Source organism: Coregonus lavaretus (assembly GCF_964263955.1).
Source record: "Coregonus lavaretus genome assembly, chromosome: 35".
Lineage (NCBI taxonomy): Eukaryota > Metazoa > Chordata > Actinopteri > Salmoniformes > Salmonidae > Coregonus > Coregonus lavaretus.
In genome coordinates this window covers 211,527-221,033 of record NC_140022.1, presented here as the reverse complement: position 1 = coordinate 221,033, position 9,507 = coordinate 211,527, and positions in this window count along the sequence as shown.

The window sequence follows — 9,507 nt, the reverse complement described above, 5'->3', positions numbered from 1 at the left end:
ATGGAACTCTCTGTCACCCCAGGTAACTCAAGCTAGCAATAAAACCAGATGAAATAACAAATTACAGCACAACCGGGACCGTAAAGGGACAGACATTTTTATGTATTTTATATAGTATTTTGTATTGTATTATGCATGTGATACGTGGTTGGGATACGACTGATGTTCTGTTCTGTGAGCTCGCAATGAGTCATCAAGCCACTGTACTGAACTAAACTTTACTTTCTTTCCTGTACTCTGCTGTACTGTACTTTCCAATCGTGTGAAACAGTAGCTATGTTTCGAATATCTTGTCCAGTGATTCTTTTGTTGACATTTAGAAAAAGTTTGCATAGAAAATAGATCCGACAATTGCCCGCTAGGGTGTGTTTCCATTTAACTATCTTGTGTCGATAAAAACAGGAGGAGGTAATGACACACCCAGTACCCTCAAAATGATTCAGCAATCATCATTTATTCGATAAACACTGTTTCTATCCTCACTTGTTGGAATAAAGAAAGGTTGACAAAAGAAAAAGCCACCTGTCAAACGATTAAAAATGTTTTTGAGCTTTAGAACATTTCTCCTATATCTGCCGTCTCCATTTAGCAACATTGCTTTTGTCACCTGGGTGAAAGGAAACCTGCCTAATGATGTCTGAGTGATTGGTTCAGATTTGGTCCGGTCTAATGTTTGGGCCAAGTCAAAAACGGACATCCAAAAGACATTGACGTCGGTCCGTGCTTACTGGGGTGTATCCTACAGTGTCGGCCTGCAATGGAATTTTATGAATGCCCATCCATGTAGTAGGCCTACCGTTTGTAAAACAGGCAGTTGCATTGGCTTTATTAGTCCTGGTTCCGGTGACTAATCATTTTGGCTATTTAAGCTCTGAATAGGCCTATCAGCTACCCAACCTTATCAGGAGTTATCCTGAGCCTATTTGCAATGAGAATCAATGCGTTTACCCAGCGGGAAATGCAGAAGTATTTCATTTTTTGCTATGACCATCTCGTCAAAAATGTACAAAGACAAACTTGAAACCACTGATTATCATGACAATTTAGCTGACGGGGTTAAACTCCCGGACAACAGTGGTTTCAGAGTCCTGCAATAGAGCTGAGACGCTAATATATGTGTAAACTCTACATAGTTGTGTTCTGTGGGTGTCACTGAGTAGGCTGCACAATCCATAGGTAAGGCTGTAGAGTGCAATATGAATGTCCAATACAAACAAAAGCCCCTCCATACTTAACCAGAACGGGGTCAATATGGAAACCGGGTCCCAAAAAAAATATATATAATAATTCTTTTTTGGTTGGGCTTCAACCCCTGGTATCATATAAACACACATAAGACATGGAAACGTGTAGAATTGCAGGAAATTTGCTTTAAAACAGCTAAATGTTCACTCCGCCAACAAGAAGGTTGTGAACAGTTTGGGGTCGCAAGTGTGAAGATCATCAAGAACCTCAGCCACCCAAGCCACGGCCTGTTCACCTTGCTACCATCTAGCAGGCGGAGACAGTACAGGTCCATCAAAGCTGTGACCGAGAGAATGAAACCACTTCTATCTCCAGGCCATAAGACTGTTAAACTGTCATCACTGATTTGATTCAGAGAATATTGGTGACTAGCAAATTGGCTTGTCCCAATGTGTAGAGGTGTCGTGACATGTATTGAGTAGATAAATACAGATATAAATTAATTTGAATGTCATGAATTTTAAAAGCATTATATTTACTGTAAAGATAATCCCCAACAACTACAATGATTCAGTAGATCAATAATGTTACAGTACTCTAGCATGTCTCACAGCTGCTTATGCTGACAAAACATATTAGTGAATAGGTCAGATTTAGCTTTGTGATGCTCATTTAAACTTCCTGTCTTGTTCAGCTTCAGAAAAACTAAATATTTCACTTAAAATATGTTTTTTTGTCATTCGTAACACAAAAGAGAAGAGCTTGACCAGTACAAATTCATGTACAATCTTTATTTTTCATTGACAGATAAATTAAGCAGGCATCAATTAAGTTATCCAAACATGTTCATAATTAATGACTAAAATAACTAATCTAGTTTTAAAATACAATTTAATAAACAAAAAGAATCCACCCAAACTAATGGTGAAAACTGATCATCACACCATCTCTATCTGATTCTTGTTCTGTCTACTTGCTCATCCTCTCACATTGAGAAACAATAGGATTCTTGAGAATTGTTGTAAATGAGAACTTGTTCTCAACTGGCTTACCTGGTTAAATAAAGGTGAAAGAAATTTGAAAAAAAATAATTCAGTGATGGAATTGATTTAATCTTAGCTTGTCAGAGAACAGATGAGGATTCTCACATTTATGTATATGTCGGTGTCTTTTTAAGTTGAACTGTTGAGAGAAAATCTTCCCACAGTCAGAACAGGAGTAAGGCTTCTCTCCTGTGTTGAGTGATGGAAACTGTCAGATCCCTTGATATTTTGCAGCTCTTCCCACAGTCAGAGCAGGGATACAGATTATCTCCTGAGTGTATTTTTAGGTGTATTTTTAACTTTGATAGAATTGGGAAAATCTCCTCACAATGTGGGCAGTGGTGAGACCTCTTAGCTCTGTGATCTTCCTGCTGTTACTCTCTGGATGTATAGAATGTCTTAACAAGGTCTCCTGTGTGAACATCAGAAGAACCAGTCAGTTGGTGTGATATACATCAATAACATTTATTTTATAAAGCCCTTTCTACATCAGCAGTTGTCACAGAATGCTTTACAGATACCCTAACCTAATGTATCAGGCGTAAAATAAACGCCTAAACGAGGTCCACAGAAACCAGAAGCTTCCGGTTTTCAGGCTTTGCCTTCCTCTCTGCCTTTTCGCAGAAACACGGATGCTTCCGGTGTTTGTTGACTCTGCTGAGGGTGCAGGTACCGAGACTAAAACCCCAAAGAGGAAGTAATGTGGAAGCACCGTGGCTAGGAAAAACTCCCTAGAAGGAAGGAACCTAGGAAGAAACCTAGAGAGGAACCAGGCTATGAGCAGTGGCCAGTCCTCTTCTGGCTGTACTGGGTGACAAATGACTTCATATACAGTGCCTTCGGAAAATCTACGCAAAATACCTCATAATGACAAAGCAAATACAGGTTTTTAGAATTGTTTGCTAATTTCTAAATAAAAACTGAAGTATCACATTACATAAGTATTACGACTTTTACTCAGTGTAACAAGGTTGCTTCTATCCCTCTCCTCGCCCCTACCTGGGCTTGAACCAGGGACCCTCTGCACACAGAAAACAATCACCCTCGAAGCACCGTTACCCATCGCTCCACAAAAGCTGCGGCCCTTGCAGAGCAAGAGAAACAACTACTTCAAGGTCTCAGAGCGAGTGATGTCACCGTATGAAACGCTACTAGTGCGCACCGCTAACTAGCTAGCCATTTCACACCGGTTACGTCAGTACTTTGTTGAAGCACCTTTGGCAGCGATTACTGCATCGAGTCTTCTTGGGTATGACGCTACAAGCTTGGCACACCTGTATTTGGGGAGTTTCTCCCATTATTCTCTGCAGATCCTCTCAAGCTCTGTCAGGTTGGTTTGGGAGTGTTGCTGCACAGCTATTTTCAGGTCTCTCCAAGATGTTCGATCGGTTTCAAGTCCGGGCTCTGGCTGGGCCACTCAAGGACATTACGAGACTTGTCCCAAAGCCACTCCTGCGTTGTTTTGGCTGGGTGCTTAGGGTCGTTGTCATGTTGGAAGGTGAACCTTCGCCCCAGTCTGAGGTCCTGAGTGCTCTGGAGCAGGTTTTCTTCAAGGATTTTTCTGTACTTTGCACTGTTCATCTTTCCCTCGATCCTGACAAGTCTCCCAGTCCCTGCCGCTGAAAAACATCCCCACAGCATGATGCTGCCACCACCATGCTTCACTGTTGGGATGCTGCCAGATTTCCTCCAGACGTGACCCTTGGCATTCAGGCCAAAGAGTTCAATCTTAGTTTCATCAGACTAGAGAATCCTGTATCTCATGGTCTGAGAGTCTTTAGGTGCCTTTTGGCAAACTCCAAGCGGGCTGTCATGTGCCTTTTACTGAGGAGTGGCTTCTGTCTGGCCAATCTACCATAAAGGCCTGATTGGTGGAGTGCTGCAGAGATGGTTGTCCTTCTGGAATGTTCTCCCATCTCCACAGAGGAACTCTAGAGCTCTGTCAGACTGACCATCAGGTTCTTGGTCACCTCCATGACCAAGGCCCTTCTCCCCCGATTGCTCAGTTTGGCCCGGGCGGCCAGCTCTAGCAAGAGTCTTGGTGGTTCCAAACTTCTTCCATTTAAGAATGATGGAGGCCACTGTTTTGTTGGGGATCTTCAATGCTGCAGACATTTTTTTGGTACCCCTTGCCCAGATCTGTGCCTCGATACAATCCTGTCTCTGAGCTCTACGGACAATTCCTTCGACCTCATGACTTGGTTTTTGCTCTGACATGCACTGTCAACTGTGGGACCTTATATAGACAGGTGTGTGCCTTTCCAAATCATGTCCAATCAATTGAATTTACCACATGTGGACTCCAATCAAGTTGTAGAAACATCTCAGGGATGATCAATGGAAACAGGATGCACCAGAGCTCAATTTCGAGTCTCATAGCAAAGAGTCTGAATACTTATGTAAATAAGGTATTTCTGTTTATTTATTTTCTTTCCTTCTTTTTTCTAATAACCTGTTTTCACTTTGTCATTATGGGGTATTGTGTGTAGATTGCTGAGGAAAACATTTTATTTAATCAATTTTAGAATACGGCTGTAACGTAACAAAATGTGGAAAAAGTCAAGGGCTCTGAATACTTTCCAAAGGCACTGTATATCTGGGATATGGTACCCCTGGTTGGGAACCACTGGTCTGTAGAATGGTGAGTAGCCTAGACAGCTCATTTAGAAAAACGGGATTGTGTTACTCCCCTTTTTAACGTTACAAATAACAATGGAAATCAACAACTCTGTCTCTGTTGTCATATGTTTCTTTCTTGTAAGCTTTTTACCATCCTGGAGTCTGACACCTTAAGGATATCTGTGGTAGAGAAGAACATATGACAATTTAGACACTATGTTACCCTATAGTAGTTACCATCATCAAGCCTATAGCTAACTAAACTCAGAAAAAAAAGGAAACGTCCCTTTTTCAGGACCCGGTCTTTCAAAGATAATTAGTAAAAATCCAAATAACATCACAGATCTTCATTGTAAAGAGTTTAAACACTGTTTCCCATACTTTTTCAATTAACCATAAACAATTAATGAACATGCACTTGTGGAACGGTTGTTAAGACACTAACAGCTTACAGACGGTAGGCAATTAAGGTCACAGTTATGAAAACTTAGGACACTAAAGAGGCGTTTCTACTGACTCTGAAAAACACCAAAAGAAAGATGCCCAGGGTCCCTGCTCATCTGTGTGAACGTGCCTTAGGCATGCTGCAAGGAGGCATGAGGACTGCAGATGTGGCCAGAGCAATAAATTGCAATGTCCGTACTGTGAGATGCCTAAGACAGCGCTACAGGGAGACAGGACAGACAGCTGATCGTCCTCGCAGTGGCAGACAACGTGTAACAACACCTGCACAGGATCGATACATCCGAACATCACACCTGCGGGACAGGTACAGGATGGCAACAACAACTGCCAGAGTTACACCAGGAACGCACAATCCCTCCATCAGTGCTCAGACTGTCAGCAATAGGCTTAGAGAGGCTGGACTGAGGGCTTGTAGGCCTGTTGTAAGGCAGGTCCTCACCAGACATCACCGGCAACAACGTCGCCTATGGGCACAAACCCACCGTCGCTGGACCAGACAGGACTGGCAAAAAGTGCTATTCACTGACGAGACGCAGTTTTGTCTCCAGGGGTGATGGTCGGATTCACGTTTATCGTCGAAGGAATGAGCGTTACACCGAGGGCTGTACTCTGGAGCGGGATCGATTTGGAGGTGGAGGGTCCGTCATGGTCTGGGGCGGTGTGTCACAGCATCATCGGACTGAGCTTGTTGTCATTGCAGGCAATCTCAACGCTGTGCGTTACAGGGAAGACATCCTCCTCCCCCATGTGGTACCCTTCCTGCAGGCTCATCCTGACATGACGCTCCAGCATGACAATGCCAGCAGCCATACTGCTCGTTCTGTGCATGATTTCCTGCAAGACAGGAATGTCAGTGTTCTGCCATGGCCAGCGAAGAGCCCAGATCTCAATCCCATTGAGCACGTCTGGGACCTGTTGGATCAAAGGCTAGGGCCATTCCCCCCAGAAATGTCTGGGAACTTGCAGGTGCTTTGGTGGAAGAGTGGGGTAACATCTCACAGCAAGAACCGGCAAAACTGGTGCAGTCCATGAGGAGATGCACTGCATGCAGCTGGTGGCCACACCAGATACTGACTGTTACTTTTGATTTTGACCCCCCGTTTGTTCAGGGACACATTATTCAATTTCTGTTAGTCACGTCTGTGGAACTTGTTCAGTTTATGTCTCAGTTGTTGAATCTTGTTATGTTAATACAAATATTTACACATGTTAAGTTTGCTGAAAATAAACGCAGTTAACAGTGAGAGGACGTTTCTTTTTTTGCTGAGTTTTTAGTTATTTTGTTATCCAGCTAGCTATAAAAGTGCATGATAACACGAAATATTTGTATAACTAACCCAAGATAGACCACACCCTGTTGTTTCCAATGGGGGACTTTTATTATGAAGGCGAACCGAATTCCACTGTTGTGGATATTTGTTATTGTGGCTAGCTTCACACAAAGGTGAGCCCCTCTAGCTAGCTAGTAGCGACCATAGCATAGCTATTTGTCAGCTTTAGGTTAGGTAACATAGCTAGCTACAGTAGCTAGTGTCGTGTATTGAGATTATGACTATTTTGGAGGAACAAGGAATGTTGTTTAGGTTAGTATCAGAAGGCAATGTTTTAGGTGTAATACCACATACCACAGACAGGAGGTGGGTTGTAGACAGGGGAGACTGGTGATTGGCCAGAAGAGGGGGCATCATTGTTTATAAATAGGGGGGAAAATGACGGAGAGGTTAGAGCAAGCAGCCATTCTGAGGCGTCTCTCCGGGTGTCATGTCACCTGTTACTCATGCTGAAGCTTGTGATCTGAATAAACCTTATGATCGACGTTCAGTATGAGCAGACTCTTTAATTAATGGTAACACCTACGATTGACGTATACTACAAATGGAGGCACCGCTGAGATATTGATTGCATCGTTATTGGTCCCTTTCCTGGATTTGCGAGTTGACTACTGTTCAAGCCGGCTAAAGGTGAGATTATTCACAAACTTTGGACACTAGTCGTTTCGTTGATTGGGGAGAGGGCTTTGACGGTGCACAGTTAAAAGTACTTGGGTCGTTATTGAGGTATGGTGTTGCTGTTAACTGGGAGTCTGAACGAAAATATTCTAAATTTGGTTGATGTGTAAACGCTGTTTACAACAATGGATTGTACAAATGGATTGGTAGAGAATAAAGGTTGGAAGACGTCTGCATAATTAGGGCACCGGGGAATCTGGAAAAGCCCTCGAATCGAGGCGATTCATAGGAATGGGCCATAAAATCCTTGCAACGCGTTATGTGGTGTATGGTTAATTCAGGGAATTATTAAGCTGGACGGATTATATGTATGTTATATACTCATCGTATGGTTGACGAACTATAATGCTTGGGGTAACCTCTCTATGATTATCCAGAACTTACGGCAACACAAAGTTAGAAGGAGATATTATTGATAATCATGGAAAATGATTGGGCCACGGTGCGGGGTGTTCATTGGTATAGCTAGTAGGCCACAGTTGGCTAGAGGCTGAAGCTAAGGCTTGATTGTTTCAGGCCACGTGGTACATCGTGGCTCAGGCTAATCTTTGTAAGGCTAAAGTGTGAATCATGCTATGGTGTACCTTAGGCTAAGCTAAAGGCTAATGCTACAGGTTAATTGTGTTGTGTGCTACATGCTAACGGATATCCTTAGAGATTCCATTGCGATGGATTAAAGTCTCTTAAATTTGTCACTGTCTGTAAGTCAGGTTGTATGTTTTGTGAGCGCTGTTAAATGTTGTTTGACTATAAGGGGGAAATGGGAAGTTACAGCTGGCTGTTATTCTTTCTGTTTGGGGAGAGAGAAGAGAGAATCTTTCTTCCACGGTGAAAAGTATTTTTGAATGGTTATGCGCATGCGTTTAATTTTGCGACACTACACTATAGAAAGGGGAGTTTATGACACGAGATTAGGACACGCTTTGGTTTACGGCACTAAATCTACGACATGCGGTCGACGAAACAAAATGGTGGCGTTAGTAAATGTATGAAGATGCGTTTAATTTTAAAATGATATTTGCGCATGCGTGGGATTCTGCAAAACAACACATGGGGGCTGTAGGGAGACGGAGAAACACACAGACAGAGAGATTTTAGCACGAGTATTCTAGTTTAAAGATTGGTTAAAGATGAAACTTGTTTTGTAGCCTATTGAATTTATAAATTAGATATATGGTAGCGGATTATAATACATTTAATTAAATAATTAAATAACGGATTAAAATAAAATAAAAAGGTTTTTGGGCGATCTATAATTAGTCCTGAGTTAAAGTCTTACAGTGAATCATGTAGAACAAACGAATATTGAATGGTTGGAAATACTCAGTGACTGCATTAACGACTAAAATGTTATGTTGTGTCTTTGTTCTTCTGTCATATGAGAGGAACGCTAAGCGAGAGGAGCGAGGAGATACAGGAAGTGATCACGTCACGTGGCAGAGGATCAAGTCAAAAAAGGTTTTGGTACTGATTATGGTTACAAAATCTTTCCCTAACAGGATATGTGATGTTATGACGATTTTACAAGGGGCTTGGCAAATTCTATTTTAATAAAAGTTACATTTTGGAAGCTATGTGCATCACTGGGCTGGATTGCAGTTCGATTGGAAATCAGGTACTGACATTATTCTTTAAATTTATGATAATTAGGGGTTATAGAGCAAGGGGTTAAAGGCTTTGTTTATGGGTATTGTAGTATGAAGTTTACTAACTTCATTTACTTGCAGTTGATGGGTTGTGGTAAGATAGCTAACACTAATGGATGAGTTGGTGACATAGGATATAGGAATAAGAATTGGTTTTAATTATTCATGATTTTTAATTGACTTATTTGGATTTATTTGGAGTTGTTAGATTATATTAAGAATTACAGGGGGAAGTCTATAACTTAAATGGTCTAAAATAGGATAGTTCACAATAAAGGAATATAAAGGGCTTGATATAGGGGGAAATTGATTAAAATAGTCATTTTTTTATCAAAGTAGGGTTAGAGTAGTGTTAGGAGAGACTAATGGCAGATGTTAGTACACCTTTCTCACATATGGATTCAGCAGAAAGACATCATCCAGCATGGTGATTGTGGCATCAGAGATGAAGACGAATACGAGCCGAAACAACGATGAAGATGAATCCAGAAGACGGAAGAAAACCGAGATGTCTGGGAACTTAAGGAGAAGAGGATGATG